We start from the raw sequence: 23,049 nt of genomic DNA on the forward strand, positions 1-23,049 counted from the left end.
CAAAATACTGAAGACAATACATACCATAGAGCATTCTAATTAAACATTAAAGTGCTCTGAGGCGAGAGCTCTTCAATCAATTGCTGCTCCTTGAATTTTAAAACTGGGAGGAATCCTGGCTTTTGTCAGTGCCTTTATGTCTTCTTCAAATTTTGCCTTTACCCTTACCAAAGATTTCACAAAATAGTACAAAATTCATCTCAAGCACCAACATTACTGCTATGAGCCAGAAAGCCAAAATAGACAGGGAAGTTTTAATGAACAAAGCTATTTGGAAAGACTAGGTCATTGGTGTGGTATTTCAGGGGCATGGGAAAGGCCCCTCTCTAGTATCCTCTGCCAAAAAAACTGTCCTCTCTTCCTCACTGATACTTTAGATTAAGGCTTTATCTCCCTTTAGAATGCAGATCCTCTAGGTGAGTCATATATCAAGTATCTTAAATCATCTACACCTTTCTGGGAACTTAATCCAAAAACAAACATTTATTAAATCCCTACCCTATATAAGGCACTGTGCTAGGCAATAGATAAAAAGCTTGAAAATGACACAGTCCCTGCTCCCCAGGACGTTCCATATTACTAGAATGAGAGGAAAAAGAGGAATCTAGGACACACAGACCCAGTGCTCTAGAAGAAGAAAAAGCATTTTCAGTTAGGAAGATAAGAGGAGACTTTATAGAAGAGATAGCATAGGAGTTGAAGCCTAAAGGAAATTCTTCACAATATGGACCCTTCCTCTTTTTCTCAGCTTTTTTCTTTTTTCTTTTTTAAAATAATAAATTTTTATTTTTCAAAATGCATGCAAAGATAGTTTTCAGCATTCACCCTTGAAAAATTTTGTGTTGCAAATTTTTTTCTTCCTCCCTTCCTGCAGTCCCTCTCCCCTAGACAGCAAATAATCCAATATAGGTTAAACATATGCAATTCTTCTAAACATATTGCCACATTTATCATGCTGTACAAGAAAAATCGGATCAAAAGGTAAAAAAAATGAGAAAGAAAAAACAAGCTAGCAAGCAACAACAAAAAAGGTGAAACTATTATGTTATGATTCACATTCAGTCTGATAGACCTATCTTTGGATACAAATGGCTCTCTCCATCACAAGTCTATTGGAATTGTCCTGAATCAGTTGATCATCATGTAATCTTATTATTATGTATAATGTTCTCTTGGTTCTACTCCACTTAAGTCTCTCTAGGCCTTTCTGAAATCAACCTGCTGATTATTTCTTATAGAACAATAATATTCCATTGTATTCATATACCATAACTTACTTATTCAGCCATTCCCCAACTGATGGGCATCCACTCAGTTTCCAGTTCCTTGACACTACAAAAACGGCTGCTACAAACATTTTTGCACATGTGGGTTTTTTCTCAGTTTCTTACATATTATTCTCCATCCATTCATTTTACAATCTAGTCAAAGTGACTTATTTGCTGTTCTTCACACATGATGCCTTTGTACTCAATGTCCCCCATGCTTCTCCTCCTCAGCTTTTTTGAATATTTGGCATTGTGCAAAATTCAGTTTAAACCTCATTCTCTGCAGAATATATTTCCCAGCCCACCTCACCTCCATCCTTCCACCCCTAAGCAACTAATGATCTCCCCAGAAAAGTCATGTTCCATCCACTGTTTTATCCTTATATATATCTTGTCTCTGCTTAGAAGGTAAACTCTTTGGGGAAAGAGACTGGTTTTTACTCGGTGTGCTTAGCACTTAGCACAATTCTTGGCACAGTCCAGAAGCACAGTTTCTGGCTTAAAAAATGCTTATTGATTGATTAAAAAATGGAAATGAGAAAGAGGTATATTTCTAGCCTGGGGAATGGCCTATTTGAATGTGGGACATATTGTAAGTAGCGGTCAGGGAAACAGCTACTAGTCCAGTCTACTAAGAACAAATAATGTTAAATAAAGCTAAAAAGATAAGCTGGAACCAGATTGTGGAGGGTCTTAAATGTTACTCTAAGGAATTTCTGCCCACAAAATGCTCCAGGCTCTGTTGGAAGCCTAGTTACATGTATAATAAGCCTGGAAAAGTAGGTTGGAGCCAGATTGTGAAGGATTTTAAATGCCAAATAGAGGAATTTGTGTTGGATCCTGACAGGCAATGGAAATCCACTAGAGTTTAGTGAGCAGGAAAGTAAAATGATCATATCTGCATTTTAGTAATATCTCTTTGACAGCTCTGTGAAGGATGGATTAAAGAAGAGAGAGAAGTGAGACAGGAAACCAACTAGGGATCTATTGCAATGATCCAGGAAAAAGGGGGTGAGTGATTGAGTAAGTGTAGTGGCTATATGAGTGGAGAAAAGGAGAAAACAAATGGGAAGAAATGATATGAAGGTGGAAATGTCAAGGAAATGTAAGACAAGGGACAATGAGAAGCCAATGAGTTACAATTATAGGGGCCTGGAAGGATGTAAGAAGGCTGATGGGGAAAAGTCCAGTGAGTCACAAGTAAAATCAGTAGCACTGGAAAAAGAATAAAAGACCAAACAAGAAGAGAAAATGGTATCAAAAATGCGGAGAAGATAGAATACTCAGGAGGAGAAAATGGTAGATAGGTGGGAAGGATGACTGAAAAGAAGGAGGGGAATGATTGATGGGATAAACTCCCAAAAGAGAATAAATGGAGTTCTTGATCTTAGAAAAGAAAGAGATGTGTAAGAAGATCTAGATATTTTATGGCACAGGGGAGGGGAAATGAAGGAAGCAAGGAGGGATGATTGCAGTTTTCAAAATAAAGGTAGGTCATTTGCAGAGAGACAAAGAGACAGAAAGAGAGGAGAAAGGAGAGAAATAAATATTTAAAGAGAAAGACAGAGACAGAGATAAAAAGAGAAAGGGGAGAAAAAGAGAGAAGGAGAAGGAGAGAAGGAGAGGGAGAGGGAGAGCAAAAGGAAGAGAAAGAGAGAGAGGGAGAGGGAGAGAGAGAGAGAGGAAGGGAAAGGAAAGGAGGGAGGGGGAGAGATAAAGGGAAATAAAGATATATATAAAGAGTTAAGTTGAGGGCTTCTCTTTTCCAGGTTATAAATGTCCCAATTCCTTCCTTCAACTAAAGGTCTGGAATAGACGCTTTGAAGATTATGATTAAAAAGTCCATCAGAGATAAATAAAAAGATTGCTTTGTGTTAATGAAGACCCAGTTGAAATGAGAAGACATGAACTTGTAATTTGTTTTCTCTACATGATTTCATGACTTCTATCAGTGGCATTGAGTGGCTTGGGAGCCAATATAGAAACAAACAAAAGGTAAAAGTTCCCAAGAGATGAGATTAGAAAGGTCTGAGCTACAGAAGGATGGGAAGGTAAAGGATTCCAGGATAAAGGAAAGTGCTTTGTTAATGTGAGTGCCTCTAGGTCAATATTCTGAAGAGAAAATGCCGTCTGATCAGGGATGGAGCGCAAGGAAAGCAATATGATGGTAATATGAATTGACAGTACAAAGAGCAGGTTTGGGAGGAATGAAGCAGGAAGAGAGATAGAACTATAGAAAATTGTGTTAAAAGAAGAGAACAGAGCTCAATATCTTGAACATGACACAATTTTCAGTGGTGGTAAGATCTAAGGAACAACTATCCTGGACCTTCCTTTAGTTGGTTGGTTGCTGTCCAGCACCAAAATGACATTACTATGTTAGAGTTAGAGTCAAGACTGTATGTCCAGCTGTGGCTGATTAGATAATACAAGCTGAGAATACTCTACCACAAGTCAAGCAAAATAGTTCCTATAATCATTGATGTTCTAACTTTGAGCATTATGCATTTCTTCTGAGCTAATTCAATTCTGTTTTGCTCATAGAACACAGCACCTTCTTTGATAAGGGCACGCCATGCTGGGCAGTCCTGTGTCAATGTTTCCCATGTCATATAATCAATTCTAAAGTTCTTAAAAGAGACCTTGAGAGTGTCTTTGTATTATTTTCGGTCTTTGTATCATTCTCTTTAGAGTATCCTTGTATGTTTTTTTCTAACCACTTTGTGAGTGCTTGCCAATGAGTTCTCCATAAAATAATCTTTTTGGTAAGAGTACATTTGGCATTTGAACAATGTGTCCATTCCAGTGGAGTTGTGCTCTCTACAATAACAGTTTAAATGCCTGACAGTTTAGTTCAAGAAAGAATCTCAGTGTCTGGTATTTTTATCTTGCCCTGTGATTTTCAGAATCTTCCTAAGGCAATTCAAATGGAAGAGATACAATTTCCTGACATGGTGATTGTTGCATTGTCCAGGTTTCAAAGGCATATAATAATGAGGTCAACAAAATGGCTCTGTAGAATTTCAGTTTGGTAGCCAATCTGCTCCTTTCCCACATATTAAATATTGTCATTTCTCTCTCCTCTCTTTCTGTCTCTCTCTCTCTGTGTCTCTGTCTCTCTGAAAATGATTACTTTGTGTGAATATTTCCCACATATTCCACATATTGGAGGCTCCCAAACACTGAGCTAGCTCTGGCAATGAGTATGTAAACCTCATTATATCCCTGTGTATAGAAAGTATATTGCCAGGATAAGTGAATGTATCCACAGTATTCAAAACCTCTCCATGTGCTGTAACTGATGGTTTCGTGTATGGATGGTGTGGTTCTGGCTGATGGAGTACCTGTGTTTTCTTGGTGTTAATTGTTAGGCCAAAATTACCATAACCAACAGAGAATCTGCTTTGTTGCATTTCAACTTCCAAGGCTGCACACCCTCATCTGCAAACAAAAAAATCATGAACCAAACACTCTCTCCACTTTGGTTTTAGCTTGTAACCTTTTCAAGTTGAAGAATTAACATCAGTGTAGTAGCTGAGTTTGATAGCATGTATTCCCTCAGTGAAGGCATTACAAAATATGGCCAAAAATATCATATTAAAAAGCACAAGAGCAGACCCACAGCCTTGTTTCCCCATCCATGATGGGGAAAGCTTGAGAGCATTGTCTGTTATCCAGAACCCAGACAAGCACGCCATTATGGAATTGACATACTATACTGATGAACTTCTCTAAACAATCAAATTTTGACATAATTTCCCATAAACCTTCACAACTGACAGTATCAGAGGTTTTGGTCATATCTATAAATGTTGTATACAGACTCCTGTTCTGCTCCTAGCATTTCTCCTGGAGTTGTTAGGCAGCAAATACATATCAACTTTAGGTTTAAGGTAGAATCTTCTGTGGGTGGCTAAGGTTATATGGAGGAAAAGGCTATGAAATTTGATGAACTGGAAATCGCTAATATTCAAAAAGTTATAAATAAGAATATTTGTCACCAAAAAATGAGGTCAGGGATTAGAGTGGAAAACAAGACTGAACTTTTCTTCAAGTCACAACTCAAGTAGAAGTAGAAGTGGAAGTAGAAGACCATTGGAATTCTCTCCATTCTCTAAGTACAGTTTCTTAAACCTGCTTTTCTATGCAGCACCTCATCTTCAGGAGAATGTGAATTAGTGACTATCATTTCCCCCAGAATCTAGAATAATATCTTGCATGTAGCAAGTGCTTAATAAATACTTATTGAAGGAATCAATAAACAAAGGACTGAACTCCTAGAGAAATGAAGGAGAGCAATCTGGACCTACATATTAGTAAATGAAAAGCACAAAGATCTGGAGAGGATTAGGGTAAACTTAAAAGAAGAAGTTGCTGAATCACGGTAGCAGAAGGAATGAATATCTAAAAATTGTGTTAAGGAGCAAGAAATATGGCAACTCTTCCTGCTCCTGTGCATTGAAATGCATGAGAGAAGCATCACTTACCATTACAAAGAACAGCAAGGGATGAGGTATTTTCAGGAGAAAACCAATTTTTAGTTAGCCCCAGAACATGAAAGCAGTGTGAGAAGATATCTAGGATCAAGCAAAGTGTTAAGATTATATGGAGCATATAACCTAAGAGAGAAGCATATAACTAAGGAGAAGAAACAAAGCTAAAAGCTAGGCAGGGAGAGGGCTGAGCTCTCTCAGGGATAGGGATAAAAATAAAGGAAGAGACTTCCCCCCCCCCCCCCCCCCCGCCCCAATCATCTTCCAGTGACTTAACAAAATGTCTAAAGAAGAAAAGGACAAACTACATGTTCTCCAGACTATTTCACAAACATGGAATTTTCCCTTTGACTACATAAATGTGAAATTATAAGAAGAGTAGTATTATGGGTATCAAAGTTATAGCACAGTTTAGCAAGGATTACCCCATGATAAATGTTATTACAGGAAGACTGGAAAAGTTAATGATGTTACTCAGATGCTGTGGGCACTGTTGCCAATAAACTAAGATTCTCAGCAAGAGAATTAATATGTTCAACAAGCATATCTCTTAGAGCTATGAGAGCTTCTTGAAGTGCATGAAGAATGATCAGAAGAAGGAGGAAGCCAAAAAGAAAAGCACTTAGATTCATCTGGCATGTCAGTCTGCCCTTCTCAGAGAAGCACACTTTGTTAAGAACAAAGGAGGATGATCTTGAGCTGCTGGAACCAATCACCAATGAATGGATGATGACATAAGAAACTGTAAAACAAAGAATAATGATTTTTTTTTAAATTATGAAAACAAAGAAAGATAATGAAGGGAGAGACAATAGGGAACAAGGATTCTTGCCTTGACAGATGATGCCTCTGAATCACAGGGATTAGAAGAGCAGAAGGTAGGAATCTGGGCAAGAGCAGTACCAGGTAGAGAGAAATTTGAAGAATAAATTGACTCTCCTAAAGTTTAATTAGGATGTTGATGAGAAAGTAATAATAATTATTATAACTACTAATATTTGCATATCACACTAAGATTTAGAAAACACTATTATCTATTATCTAATTTGATCCTCAGGACAACCCTGTAAAATAAGTGCTGTTATTTATTCCATTATATATATAAAGGAGGAAAATGAGGCTGAGTGGCTAAGTTGTCTTACCCATGGTCACATGACTGATAAATGTCTGAGTCTTCCTAACTCTAATTTTAGTACACTGTCCAATATGCCATCTGACTGTCTTTAATTCTCATGGATTAGCAATAAATACCACGGGTATAACATTTTAAAGCTTGCAAGATATTTTGCCTCCATTTTATTTTATTCTCACAACAGTTTTGAGAGGTAAGCATCCTAAGTATTATTATCTTCATTACCAATCAGAAAGATTAAATGATTCACTTATGATCACAAAACTAATGTCCAAAGTGGAATTCAAGCTTGGATCACAAAACTACAGAAATGCAAAATCCCAGAAAAAATGGGGCCAAACCCACCCTTAACCAAGGATTCCCTTCAAACTAACAAATGGTTATCCAGTCTTTACTTGAAGATTTCTAGTGAAAGGAAATTTACTACCTCACAAAGAAGCCCATTCTTCTTTGGCAAAGTTATTATTGGTAGGAAGTTCTGGGTATCAAAATTAAATTTGCCTTTGTACAACTTTCACCCATTTCTTGTAGTTCTGAGATCAAACAAAAGTCAAAACTCTCCTCCATATAACATCACTTTGTATGTTTGAAAATAGCTATCATGGCCCCTCGTCTTCCCTTATCCAGACTAAATTTTATAGGTCCTTCAGTGGTATCTTATATTTCTTGATCTTGAAGTCCATTACCATCCATTTGCTCTCTGGACATTCTTTGGTTTGTCACTATTGTCTCTAATGAAAAGTATCCAGGCCTGAGCACAGTACTCAAGATGAGGTCTGAACATGGCAGAGGGGAGGGAGACTTTCACTTCTCTAGACATGTATACTATATTTCTCAAGATAGCCATTGGTTGTTATAGCTATCATATCACAACACTTACTCATTTTGAATTTACCATACAGCCAAACCATTAGACATTTTTCAAGACTGAAGCAAACTGCTTCCTAGTCTGCCTTTCTCATATCACATATGTGAAGTTGATTTTTAAAAAACCCAAATGAAAGACATTATATAAATCCCAATCATGATCCATGGGTCTTTCATGATGATAGATCCATCAGGCTATCTGTGACTGCAAAGAAGGCAGTTTGATGCAAATGGAGGGGGAGGCAGAAAAGGGGAGATCCCTTGAGGAGGAATGGGGGAAAGGTTTTGAATAAAGAACCTTGGAGGCATCAAGGACTAATAAATATTGATAGTCTCACAGTTTTGTGGAATCCCAGATATTTGATGATTTTTTTTCATCCTGTTTCCTCAATATGTGCATATTTCTGTGTGTGTGTGTATTAAACAGAATACATTCTCAAATCTCCAAGATGGTTTAGTTGCTGTCTTACTGAGACAGAGAAATAGACTAAATAACCTCTAATTTTTTCAGCTCTGATTTATTCTAGATAGTTGTTTATTTGGGATAGTTGACTCTCTGTCTCCTCCTTCTGGCCACTTTTTGCACTTCTTAAACCTAAGAACTGACTTCATTATTATAAAGCAGGAAATCTCTTATAAGTCATAAAGACTGGATTAGGTGCCCCTGTTGCTGTCCAAACAGAACTATAACTGCCCAATCCTAGTCTTTTGTGAGCTTTTCAATATTCTTCCCTCCAAATATCCCTTGTTTCTCTTCCTATTTCAGCAAAGTCACATTTCTGTTGGAACTTCCTACTACTGCAATGGAATTTTCAGATATTCTGGCAATGAGAAATGAAGCTGCTTGCAATGTCAGCCTTTACCCGGTGGTGCAGTAATGAAAGTGTCTGTTTAGGGAAGGAAGAAGTTATCATTGCCCAGTTGCAGCATCATAGATTTTTAATTCACATCCTTGCCACTCACTATTTTCTCCCAGATGCTTCAAAGCCAAACTTCAGGAATTAAATTGGGTTTTTTATGCCTATTTTTTTTTTTTCACAATAATTGCTTACATTTTATTTGCTCTTAGGAACTTTAAAAGCAGTTGGTAGCAGCAAATGAAGTTGGTGCCAAATTGCATGTTTGCCACTTTATAATCATACTTTTTAAAAAACATACTTTTTAAAAAAAATCTGTATAGACTAGATTTTTCTCCTAACTAATGGAATGGAATGGGGAGGGGGATAATTACTGGACAAAAAGTAACGAGCTCTGTGTCTTCTATCTCTTCTAAACTATGGAATTTAAGGGCAGTTTATTTGAATTTTGTCTCCTTATCTATAAAATGGGAATAATAATAGCTGCCTGACTAACTCACAAGATTGTTATATAAATCAAATGAGTGTTTTTGTTGTTGTTGTTGTTGTTGTTTTTAATTAAAGTTTTTTATTTTCAAAACATAACCATGGACAATTATTCAACACTAACCCTTGCAAAACTTTTGTGTTCCAAATTTTACCCCCCTTTCCCTCACCTCCTCCCCTAGATGGCAAGTAATCCAATATATGTTTAACATGGCAAAAATATATATATTAAATCCAATATATGCATACATATTTCTACATTTTTCATGCTGCCCAAGAAAAATCATATCAAAAAGGGAAAAAAAATGAGAAAGAAAATAAAATGCAAGCAAACAACAACAGAAAGAGTGAAAATGTTATGTTGTGATCCACACTTAGTTCCCACAGTCCTCTCTCTGGATGTAGATGGCTTTCTCCATCACAAGATCACTAGAACTGTCCTGAATCATCTCATTGTTGAAAAGAGCCAAGTACATCAGAATTGATCATGTGATAGTGTTTTTAACAAATGATAATATAGCCCATCATTACCCCCATGCTCCTACTTTGTTACTGGACTCTATTGGAGAAAGTTACAAAATTGTATTTTGGGGTCCACTACAAATTTGTAATGATAATTACCATTTATATAGCACTTAAAAATTTGTGAAACATTTTACAAATATTTTCTCATTTTATTCTCAAAATGGCTTTGGAAGGCAAGTACTAGGATTATCCTTATTTTACAGATAAGGAAACAGGCTGAGCAATGTTAAGTGGTTTGCTCAGGGTCACATAGCTAAATAAGTTTCAGGGGCTGAATTGGAACTCAGATCTTCAGACTTCCCACTGAAGCATAAAAACTCCTTTATTCTTCCATGATCAACTATCACACTCACTATGGACCCTATTTTTGTAATGTCAAAAGAAACTGAGCAGAACAGAGATTAGAGACCAATTCAATAGTTTATTAAATGGAGAGAAATACTGGGACCAATGGATCCCAGGGCTAGACGAGAGTATCATCTCAAAGAGTCTAGCCCAGAGTATTGGGACAGCAAGCCTTTTATGGAATAATAAGAACAATGACATAATGCAGAGACCTAGGTGGATGGAGGTTACTGATATTCTAATGACATTAAGGAATGTCTATAACACCTTTATCTCAACCATTAAGAGGGGACGGTCATGACCTTAAGGCAGAATACGAAATAGGACAAATGGAGGAACTGGTCACCCCATTAAAAGTGACCTTTGTCATTACATTCTGAGGTTCTTTTCTTTCCTCAAGCCTCATATACAATCTGTATATATCTTCCCTTTATTCAGAAAACCTTATCTTCCATGTGACTGAGGACATTGAGACCATCCTACAATGAGTTTCCTATTATCTCTACTCCACACCTCAAAATCCCTTGACATAGCCCCATTTTCTGTGCTTTGTTTCACTCTCTGGGCAAAACAACAACAACAACACACACACAAATACATCCCCCCCAAAAAATAACAGCCTTTTTTTCTATCAAGAATGGTCCAGAAGAGACATAAACTGATGCTAAGTGAAGTGAGTAGAACCAAGAGATCATTGTCCACAGCAACAAGAAGATTATGTGATGATCAACTGTGATGGACTTGGCTCTTTTCAACTTTGAGGTGATTCAAGGCAATTCCTATAGACTTGTGATGGAGAGAACCATCTATCTCCAGAAAGAGCACTATGGGGACTGAATGTGGATCACAATATAGTATTTATCCCTTTTTTGTTGTTGTTTGCTTGCTTTTTTATTTCTTCCTCATTTTTTCCTTTTTGATCTGATTTTTCTTGTGCAGCATGATAAATGTAGAAATATCTATAGAAGAACTACACATGTTTGACCTATATTGGATTACTTGCTATTTAGGGGAGAAGGGAGGGGGAAGTGAGAGAGAAAAATTTGGAACACAAGGTTTTGCAAGGGTATGTGTTGAAAACTATCTTTGCATATATTTTGAAAATAAAAACCTTTTATTAAGAGAGAGAGAGAGAGAGAGAGAGAGAGAGTGTTGTCCAGAGTACCTGGATTTGAATCCTCATGGTTATTACCTGGTCATCCAGAAAGTCAGTCTTAATTTGTAAAACAAAGGGGTTCAACTACATGGTCTCTGAGATCCCTTCTAACTATAAAGCCATACTCCTATTACCACTCTGCTTGTGCTTATGATTTTGTTTCTTCTCATCTCTTTCAGGAACTTGTCTTTTTGATAATTCTCCCTCCCATCTTTAATTTTGTCCTTCATATATATTAGTTTCTTTCCTGCTGTTCACAGACACCCAACCCTCCTCTCTCCATCATTTGATCCTGCCAAACCTCACAGATTTTATATCACCTCTTTTTCTCAGCCAAACTCCTAGACAAAGTCATCTATCCTGGTTGCCACTCACTTTTCAAAGTATTGTAAAGCGTCTTCCAAAGACATTGAATCTGCTCTCTCAGGTTACCAAGGGCTTATTTCTTCATTTCTATGTCACATAAGATAACAAAGCTCCATAATCATGGATTGGAAAGGATCTCAGAAGTCATTCTCTCTATTCCATACCTAAACAAGATTCTGTTTTTCAATACACCAGACAAATGGCCTTGTAGTGTTTACTTGAAGACCACTTGAGAAATAAATCTACTACATCCCCAAATGGCTCATTCCATTTTAGAAAGCTTTAATTTATAATTAAAGTTTTCTTTATATAAATATATATTTTATATATATTATATATGTATATCATAAAATATAATATGTAAAGGAAGTTTACATTAAGACTAAATCTATATGTTGCAACTCCTACTCATTGCTCCCAATTTTGTCTGGAGTCAAGAAGTATAAGTTTAATAGTTTTTCCCTATGATACCCCTCCAAATATTTGATGGCAATCATTTTGTACCCCCTAAATATCTTCTCAAAACATTCCTTCAATTGATTGTCATAGTTCGAGGCTTGAGTTTTTTTCCTCCATCTTTGTTGCTCTCTGTTGAGTATTCTGTATCTCATCCCTAAGATATCCATGGCTGCCTGTGGCACCAGAACTGAATATAATACTCTAAATGTATTCTGACTAGAATAGGATTATCATCTTCCTAGTCATGAATGCCATAATTTTCTTACTGTAGCCTAAGTTTACATTAGTTTACTTGGTTGCCATCCTGCTTTATTGAATCATATTAAAGTTAATACATTAAAGCACATAGTTTTTTTTTTTCCAAAAACTTTCTATGTGTCTTCCTTATCTTGCACTTGTAAAGTCATTTTTTTAAACAAGAGTGCGAGATAACATTTAAGACTAGAAAATTTCATCTTATTGGATAAAGTGCATCATTCTAATCAGTTTAATTTTTTTTCATCAAATTTTAAATTCTATAATGTTAAATTTAAATTCCATATGTTGGCTACAGCTCTCATCTTTACATCATCTGCAAATTTGATAAACATGCCATTTATACCTTTATCTAAATCATTTAAAAATGCTAAAAATATATATATATATATGGAACAGTATATATTCCTTGGACATTCTATTCCTTCCAAGTTGACATTAAACTATTAATGATTGTTTCAGTGAGCCAGACATTAAGCAAATTTGAATTCATTTACCTGTACTATTGTCTAATTGATATCTTCACCTTGTCTACAAAAATAGCATGACTTTGTCAATACTTTGCTAAAATCTAGGGAAAATAGGTGTGTGGTCTTGAGAAATAATAGACTACCTTTCTTCGGAGGTGCCCAAGTAGAAGCTGAATAGATTTTTTTTTTTTTTTTAATATGTTGGTATGGGATGGTCACTGAAGTTCCTCTTACCTCTCAAATTTTGTGATTATGTATCTGTGGAATTCCTCTGCACTTGCAATTTCCCCAAAACAATTTAGCCTGCTCTGTCTCTCTCTCCTTTTCAGCTCTGAGTCCAGCCCATTGTCCATTTATAATATGTGTTGTCTGTATACATACTGAACAAGCCCTATAAGGTAATCCATCCAAGTTCATGTTGAAATCTGGGCAATAGACATTTTTTATTCATTTGGTCTTTCCTGTGTGAATAGGCAAGCCAAATTCCTTTGAACGATTATCAGTCTCTTCAAATGGGGTCAGGAAGAGTCAGATATGACTGAAGTCTAAACTGAAAGATATATGAATTTCACCTATGGAAGCCTACTTGTTTCCTATTAAAATTCTCATTAAAAATATCCTCCATCCTCCATTTGTATATAAATGACCTTCATGGGTATTTTATATAAATTAGAGAGCAGGGATATAAGGCAGTATATACCAATATTCTTTCAATTACTTTTTTTGGGGAGAGGGAAGCATTTGGGGTATCTACAGTCATACAGTCAGGAACTGGTTAAGTGTCTGAGGCTGGATTTGAACTCAGATCTTCCCGACTTCAGGGCCAGGGCTCTATCCATTGTGCCATTTAGTTGCCCCTTTCATTTATCTTTTCCCCCATTATTAAAAAAGTTCAAGATTTTTCCCATACCTGTAATATTTCCCTTTCCTTTAGATACTTGTATATTAGTGTCTCAGTGTTGTTTCCATAACAGTATTGTGTCCAATATTACATCTTTTTAATATTTATAGAGGTAGGTTAGTGGTTTAGTGGATAGAACACTCAAACTGGACTTAGGAAGACCTGAATTCAAATCCAGCCTCAGACAATCACTAGCTGTGTGATTCTGAGCAAATCATTTGTCTGCCTCAGTTTTCTCATTTGTAAAATGGGGACAATAATACCACTTACTTTTCAAAGTTATGAAGATAAAATGAGATATTTATAAAGTGGTATACAAACCTGAAAAACACTAGTTAAATAATAGCTTTTACTGCTATCACATGATCTAAGATCAGTCTAATTGCTTTTCTCATCTTTCTAGTTTCATTTTTATTTGTATCACTATCACTGATGAATATACAAGAGAAAGAATAATAATAAAAATGATATAGCATGCAATTTAAAATATTTAATCTAAATTATATTATTTAATAATAAAAATGAGAACAAACATATAATAAAGATGGAAATAAAATAAATGAATGGGAATAAATAAAATGAAAAATTGACCACAAAAACACAACAAAACACATTGACTACAATAAATTTATTCAAAGGAACAAAAAGTCAAGAATATCAAGGGGAAATAATGGGAAAAAAAATGGAAAGGGAAAGGATTAACCAGTACCAAATCTCAAACTATACCATTTCAATAGTAAGGTTTATATAGCACTATATATATGAGTCTTGTAAAGTACTTTAAATGTATTGCCTCATTTGATTTCAAAGCAGAAATTATCAAAATTATTTGATACTGGTTAAAATGGGGGGAAAATTTGGTTGATAGAACATATTAGGTACAGAAGGCATGAAAGCAACATTGAACATAAAAATATATTGTTTGATAAAGCCAAGAACTCCAGCTTTTTGGGTTAAGTTTGCCATTTGACATAAACTTTTGGGAAAACCGAAGAATAATCTGACAGAAATTAAGTTTAGACTGACAACTCACAACATATGCTATGCTAAATTCTAAATGAATACATGAAATATATAGAGAAGTCAGTATAAAAAAATTAGAGGAGCCAGCATCAAACTTAATTAGTTAGATGATGTCAGAGGAGATAGGTCATAAAGTTGATATATTACATTCCCAGAGCTTCTGTCAAATCAATCACCTTAAGCTCATGAAGGGTGAAACCTGCAAAATTAGGGTCTAAGTATTAACTCACCATGATGAGTGATAATAATGGAGTCATGTTGCCTTGATAGATATGAGCTGTTTAAAGTGGTGATGAGAATGGGGAATGAGATGCTGAGGACATAAATACATTTCACAGTAACAGAGAAGGGAAAGAATTCTTGAACAAAGGATAGAGATGATCAAAGGAAACAAAATATGAACTGATGCAGAATAAAGTGAGCAAAACCAGGAGAACAATTTTTATGATGATCACAACACTGTAAATAAAAACAACTGTTGGTGGAGTTGTGAACTAATCCAAACATTCTGGAGAGCAATTTTAAATTATTCCTCAAGTGCTATAAAACTGTACATACCTTTTAATCCAACAGTTCCATTACTGGGTCTGTATCCCAAAGAGATCATGAAAAAGGGAAAATATTTGTAGCAGCCCTTTTGTAGTGGCAAGGAACTTGAAATTGAGTGGATGTCCATCAGTTGGGGAATGGCTGAATAAGTTATGGTATATGAATATAATGGAATATTATTATTCTATAAGAAATGACAAGCAAACTGATTACAGAAAAGTCTGGAAAGATTTACATGAATTGAAATGAGTAAAATCAAGAGAACATTGTACATAGCAACAATAAGATTATATGATGATCAACTGTAATGGAGTTAGATCTTTTCAACAATTTATTAATTAGTTTATTGAAAAATAAAAATTACATTGGTTTCTTGGCCTCATTCAGTGACTCCTTTGCTTATGATATCTAGTGAGAAACAATGATATAAAAAGAGAGGTCATGGGATGCACTTGCAATTTCCCCTTGTCTTTTTCAGTGGGATGAGGGGGATAGACAGACAGGCAAAGATAGATAAATAGATAATTTTTTTTGCCCTTAGTTTTCAAAGAGGACAAATAACATTATACTTTTCCTACTTTGCTGGCCATGTTTTTTTTTTTTTTAGTTGTTTATTCTAAACTTAACAAATACTAAATAAAATGAGTATTTACACACACAAAGTAAATTTTTTAAAAGAGGGTTATTTTGGGTTTTTTGTTTTTTTTTTAACTTTTGAATTAATTGGATTTAAGGAAGACAGTATTGCATAAAATCATTACAGTAACCTCATTCTCTCTTCCAGAGTCATTGAAATACAGTCAGGATGACCCACGATGGCCTGGAATGCAGTTGAAGATAATGGTGTCTTGGACATCTAAGTTCTAAATGTTCTACAATAATTGCTTCAATGCTTTCATGGCTGTTGGAGCGAATTTTTCTCACCTGCTCTTTCTGCCAGGAGAAGTTTTCACATATTTGGAGTAGATTCTTCCCTAGCTCACTGATGGGTTTGAAGCCTCTCAGTTAACTTCAACTTGGGTTACTGTACTCCTGAGATGGTTTTACTGGAGTGTGGCCACTGCATGTACTAAAGCTTCTTGGAGCCATAGATGATAGTTGAGTGCCTGGAAGACACCAAAGGTAGATGAGCAACTCTAAAAAGTACTCAGCAAGCCCTTTTATCAGAGTTTCTAGTCCTCCCTGAACACCCTCATAGATAGATAGATAGATAGATAGATAGATAGACAGATAGGCAGACAAATAGATATAGATAGATGGATAGGTAGGTAGGTAGGCAGATAGATAGATGTAGACAGATGGATAGGTGGATAGGTCGATAGATAGACAGGCAGGCAGGCAGACAGGTAGGCAGATAGATGGGTAGGAAAAAAGTATTTTTATAGTCTTATTTTATTTTATTATTTATTTTTATTTTTTGCTGAGGCAATTGGGCTTACGTGACTTGCCCAGGGTCACACAGCTAGGAAATGTTAAGTGTCTGAGACCAGATTTGAAATCAGGTCCTCCTGACTTCAGCCCTGTAGCTCTTATTTTATTTCAAGCATTGTGCTAAGATTTAGAGATACACATACAAGCAAAGACAGTCCATGCTCTCTTGAAATTTATATTCTAATAGGAGAAGACAACTTATGAAAAGGAGTTGAAAAAGCATGAAGGGAAGTGTGCAAATGGTGAGGAAGTGTTGTGAAAGCCTAAACTTGTGCAAGATAAGGCCAAAGATAGCTTCTCAAAATCCAGAGAGTTTCTAGGAGCAGAGTCTAAGATTACCATAGAGAGATGAACATAATGGTCCAATCAAGAAACAGGAAAAGGGAACTAGCAGTAGGAAGGAAGAAGGGAGGGATAGAGTGAAGGAAGGAAGGAAGGAAAGAAAAGAAAGAAAAAAAGAAGGAAGGAAACAAGGTCTGAAGAAAGAAAAAAGGATTGTTGAAGTATTTTTAAAAATAGGAAAAAAAAACCAATGTAACATAAAAGAAACATGACCAGAAAGAAAGACAAATAGGCAGCCTTAAATGTTACATGTTGAATTTATTATATACTTAAAAACAAGCTGTCCATAATAGAAAATTGAAGTTCTATGTGTAACACACTTTTAAAAAATTTACTTTGTATCTGGAAATGCTCATTTTATTTGGTATTTTTAAAGTTTAGAATAAACAAACAAAAAAAAGAATGGTCAGCAAGGTAGGAGAAGAAGCATCAGGAAAGCCAAGACAGAAAAGATTTTGGTGTTGACAGTGTTAAAATCTGCCTAGAGATAGGATAGAAAGCTGTGTTGAGCTCTGTCTCCTCAAGGGTAGGGCCTGTGTTTTCTTTATCCCCCACAGTTACTTGTCACTTGATGGATTATTTTTAGTTATCCTTCTTCATTTTGCAGCTAACTCCCCTTTTCTGGGTGTAACACAGGCTCCTGTCAATATCATTTTGCAATAACTGTTTGAATGTCACCTTAAAAGTCAGAAACTGGATGTAACAGCAATGAGCTAACTATAAACCCATCATTAAAGCTGTGGAACTAAGTCCGGAGACATCTTCCACCCTCCTTTTTCCACAGTCTTGTAGTTCTCTGTTCTCCTCCAGCCAAGGGTAAAGCTATCGATGACATGAGCCACAAATCAGTAAAAAAAAGACTTGAAAATTGTTCCTGATGAACTGAAGCCAATAGAGGGCAGCCTTGCCATTCAGAGATTAGCAATTGATTCCATATGGAATTATTGAGATTTTTTATTTCCAAAGTTCAAATGTAATCGTGGCATTGTTTCAAAACAGAGTTAGAAGGGACTCTAAATATAATTTATTTATTTATTAATAATTAGAACTTTTTATTGACAGAACCCATGCCTGGGTAATTTCTAAATATAATTTATTATACCCCTTCCCTATAATTCCGCAGATGAGGAAACAGATTCAGAGAAATTGTCAATGATCATAGAGGAAGTAATGGTAAAACTGGAATTTGAACCCAGTCCCTCTTCCTTCAAAGTTAATGTCTCTTTAATTTTACTCTGCCTTTTATTAGTTTACTCTAGTGGTCCAGATCTTTTTATGATTCCCACTCCCTTTCTTTAGCTAGCAGTGTTTTCCTCTTCTCCCTTCCTCTAAGAGAAGGGTCTTGATAACAATCATTTACAATTCAGCATAAAGAATTGAAGATCTTCCTCTAGGTCTTTTAAGATCACACACACACACACACACATAAATATATACAATCATGGGTATATATTATATGTATATGTACATTTGTACACATGTCTGTCGTGTATACATGTGTATCTTACATATATATCATATTTATAGGATCATATCTATATCAAGGACACTATCCTTTTTCAAGTTGTCCAGATGTTACCACAACTAGCTTGCAAAGAACATCTCCTGAATGATTGGTGAATTTGTGAGGGGGACTTATACATATGAAATTATAGATCACAGAAGTATTTATTGGCTAATAGGGGGTTAGAGCTGTGATTTCAGTTGTATAGAGAGAATACCTGGAAGAGGAAACTCCCTCTATCAATGAAGGTAAGATCTTTGCAACTCAGAGAGTTATCAATAGCATTGAGAGGTTAAAAGGCTTGGTCAGAGTCACACAGCCAGAATGTGTCAGAGGAGAGATTTGAATCTACATTTTCTTGACTCCAAAACCAGTTTTCTATTTACAATGATCCATTCTCCTGCCTTTTATTTGTTGATCAATGAAAATATATGTTAATAATAATGAGTGAATTGAGCAGAAACTATAAGAATATTATTCACAGTAACAAAGAGATTATGTGATGATCAGCTATAGTAGACTTAGTTCTTCTAAGGCTATATAATGATCCAAGACAATTCCAACATATTTGGGATGGAAAATGCCATCTGCTGAGAACCGTGGAGACTGAATGTGGATCAAAGCATACTATTTTCACCTTTTTTGTTTGCTTTTTCTTTCTTGTGGTTTTCTCCTTTCCTTTTGATTTTTTTTTCACAGCATAATAAGGAAATAAGTCTTAATTGGTTGTACATATTTAGATACCATGTTGCTTGCTCTCTTGGGGACGGGAAAGACAAGAAAGAGAAGGAGAAACAATTTAGAACTCAAAATCTTACAAAAATGAATATTGAAAACTAAAATAATAATAATATTCGGTACATCAATCAACCAATCAATCAATAAGTATTTATTAAGCACTGGCTACATGTCAGGCATTGTACCAGGTACTGAGGAAACAAAATCAAACCAAAAATGAATTAAGTTGTCTGTAAGGAAAAAGATGAAAAAGATCCTTAACTGGGCAGCCAACAGATGCTTTCTGAACCTGACTTGCTCAAGAGGCATGCAATCCTTCTCCAGGTCTGCTGAGGACCTGTCAAGGGTGGCAATCCACTGGCATAGCTTTGGGAAGCCAAGGTCACTTCCATGGCATGATGAGGCATCTTGGTAGGATTTACTGGAGACAACAATGAATAATAATATCTCCCATTTAGAAATCATCATGCATTTTACCAAGAGTTTTTGTCACAGCAACATTATTCAATGGATAGGGAACATGATAAAATCCAAGTGGTTTCACCTGATTGGTAAAATCAATTGCCTCAAAGCAGATCTGTTTCAAAAGTGCCACGTCATTAAATAACACTGCATGACTACCAGTACTGCCCACACCTGCCTTGTTGCCCAGATGTAAAGGTGTCAGAGGAACAGAAAGTGACTGATTCCTAGACATCCCCTCTTTAGTTTTCACAGGAGTCCTGGAAGTAGGGACTCCTGCAATGGGGTATAAAATTAGGCAGCTAGAAGACCAATGGATAAAATGCTGAACTTGGAGAAGACCTTAGGTTAAATCCTATCTCAGATAAATAAGTTGTGTGACCCTCAGCACTTAACCTTTGTTTGCTTCAGTTTCCTCAGCTGTAAAATGGGGATAATAATAGTTCCTACCTCCCAGGGAGATTGTGAGGATATAAGGAGATTATATTTCTAAATCATTTTGCAAACCTTATAGCACCATATAAATGCGAACCACTATTATAATTATTCCTTTTGAGCTCTGCTCAAAGGACTTTAAAACCATGCTTACTCTTTGACCTAGTAATACCACTATTAAATCTGTAACCCAAAGACATTTAAAAAAAAAAAGAAAGAAAAGGCTCTATATATGCAAAAATATTTATAGCAATCCTTTTTGTGATAACTAAGAACTGGAAATTGAGGGGATGCCATCAATAGGGGCAAGCTGTGGTACATGAATGTAATGGAATTCTATTGTTCTACATGATGAGCATAATAGTTTCAGAAAAACCTGGGAAGATATATATAACAAATGAAGCGAGCAGAACCAAGAGAACATTGTACACAGTAACAGCCATATTATACGATGATCAACTGTGAATTACTTAGCTATTCTTAGCAATACAAAGATCCAAAACAATTCTGAAGGGCTTATGATGAAAAAATGATGTTGTTTACTTCAGACAAAGAACTGATGGAATGTGAATGCAGATCAAAGCATCTTTAAAAAAAAAAATAGCTTTATTTTCCTTGGGGTTGGTGGTCTGTTTTCTTTTTACAATATGACTAGGATATATGTTTTGCATGACTACATATGTATAAGCTATACCAAATTGCTTGCTTTCTTGGTAAGAGAAGAAGGAGGATGGGAGAGAATTTAGAACTCAAACTTGTAAAAATTGAGAATTAAAAATTGTTTTTATGTGTAATTAGAAAAATACATTTTAAAATGTATTTCTTTTGGGGGGTAATTCTAATCTTTATGTCACTCCATGAGACTACAATATCACTCACAAGAAATCAATTACACTCCACTTGAAGATCTTCAATGTGAACGAATTATCTATCTCTATTACATTCATACACATATCAGGGAACTGATTACCTCTCAGGAAGCCCATTTCACTTTTGTGTAGTTCTAATCATTAAGAATGTTTTCCTTACATTGTTCAAGGTCATTCTAAGTCTGCATGACCATACAGCTTGTATCTTAACAGATCCCAATGAATTAATGTTGGAACTCAGTAAAGTAAATTTAAAGTTTAGGACCTGAATTCTCATTTTCATTATTCTCATTCTCTTTCTCTCTCTCTCTGTCTCTGTCTCTGTCTCTCTGTCTCTGTCTCTACCTCTGTCTGTATTTCTCTGTTTCTCTCTGGCTCTCTTTCTTTCTTTCTTCTTTCTTCTTCTTCTTTCTTCTCTTCTTCCTTCTTTCTTCTTCTTTCTTCTCTTCTTCCTTCTTCTCTTCTTCCTTCTTTCTTCTCTTCTTCCTTCTTCTTCTTCCTTCTTTCTTCTTCTTCTTCTTCTTCTTCTTCTTCTTCTTCTTCTTCTTCTTCTTCTTCTTCTTCTTCTTCTTCTTCTTCTTCTTCTTCTTCTTCTTCTTCTTCTTCTTCATGTTTATAGGACATAAACATATGTCCTCCCTCCCTCCCTCTTTCTCATATTCTCAGTCTCACTCTGTTTTTCTATCTCTTTCATGATGGGATATATCTTTATTTTGTCAGTACTGTGGAAAGCTGATAAGACAACAATACTAACCAGAATTGTACCTGCAGCACCCTCTCCTGTTCAAAGAGTCTGGTTTGCAGTGCAGCAAACACTGCTCAGAGGAGGTTTTGCATCTATTTCAAAGCTGGTACTTGAATATAGCACAAATCTCCATACAAAGGAGGAATCATCTCATTCGTTGGGTGGGGCTCTGAGTTATCTTTGAACTCTGTCCTATGAACAGCTTTCATTGTTGTGAAGTTAGGCTAAAGGTGAACACTGGGAGCGGGTCTCATGACAACCATCTTCAAAGCTCTTAGTTTGGGACATCGATATTCTCTGAGGCTGAGATCACTTGTTCTTCCCCCACAGTCGGTCCCCTTGATAGCAAATAAAGCCCTTCATCATACTCCCACCCACAGACCATCCTCTTTGCTGTGTCCTTTATTGAACAAATGTTTGCAGTTTGTGCAGCAGTGTCTGTGACCTTTTGTTTTCATTTTTGAACCCTTCAGGGCTCCAAGAGTCATAGACAAGTGACTGATTTTTGGATATATGTGCTTTTATTGTTCAGTCATTTCAGTTATGTCTGAGTCTGCATGATCCCAATTGGAGTTTTCTTGGCAAAGGTACTGGAATAGTCTATTTCCTTGTCCAGTTCATTTTACAGATGAGGAAACTGAGGACTAAGTGACTTGCCCAGGGTCATACAGCTAATAGTGTCTGAGGTAAGATTTGAATTCCTGATTCCATGTCTGGTGCTATTATGCCACCTGGATGCTCTTGATACATTGCTTTAATATGAATTACTGGGATAACTTCATGTCTCTTGACTCTCCATCTCAAGTGGACAGAAACTGAAGGAAAATTGCTAATCCAATCAGCTTTCTTCTGGGCCTCTTGATTCTGCCTTCTCCACTCTATCTTGTATTCTGTACAGTCTACAGAGAAAGCACTACTTAGAATATCATCCCAGCCCCTGAAGGGTAGGCTAGAAGGGAAGGCTTTCCACCACCTTCGCCTAAAGGTGCCTCCTAGTCCTCAGGACCTACAGGGTCCATCTAGAAATAGAATTTTTAAACAAAGTGGAAACTGCAATTTCATGAGAAGTTTGTAACTCAGGAGCACACGAAAACAGATCCCAAACATAAACAGACTGTTGAGGTCTAGATTTGGGATATCTAAATGAAATTAGAGTTTAATTGAGGTCTAGTGGCAGGTTTAGAGTACAGGGAGTCAAACAGAACTCCTCTGCAACCCCCTTGGATTCAGCGCAAGGATACAGTGGTAAATGAGGTTTAGTAGAGGCACAAGTCCCCAATAAAAGCATTTATTGGCCCGAGAGCTAGATTGATAAAAGAGGTTTATTATTGGGTTTGGAAGTAAGGAGATAGGTGAAGGTAGAGATAAGGA

The 23,049-nt window shown here is 36.0% G+C and overlaps 1 pseudogene; it reads left to right on the forward strand.

The window, feature by feature from the left end:
- Positions 1-3,408: 3,408 nt before the first annotated feature.
- Positions 3,409-6,643, forward strand: LOC111718792 (annotated as a pseudogene).
- Positions 6,644-23,049: the final 16,406 nt, after the last annotated feature.

This window comes from Sarcophilus harrisii, chromosome 2, assembly GCF_902635505.1.
Source record: "Sarcophilus harrisii chromosome 2, mSarHar1.11, whole genome shotgun sequence".
Taxonomy (NCBI): domain Eukaryota; kingdom Metazoa; phylum Chordata; class Mammalia; order Dasyuromorphia; family Dasyuridae; genus Sarcophilus; species Sarcophilus harrisii.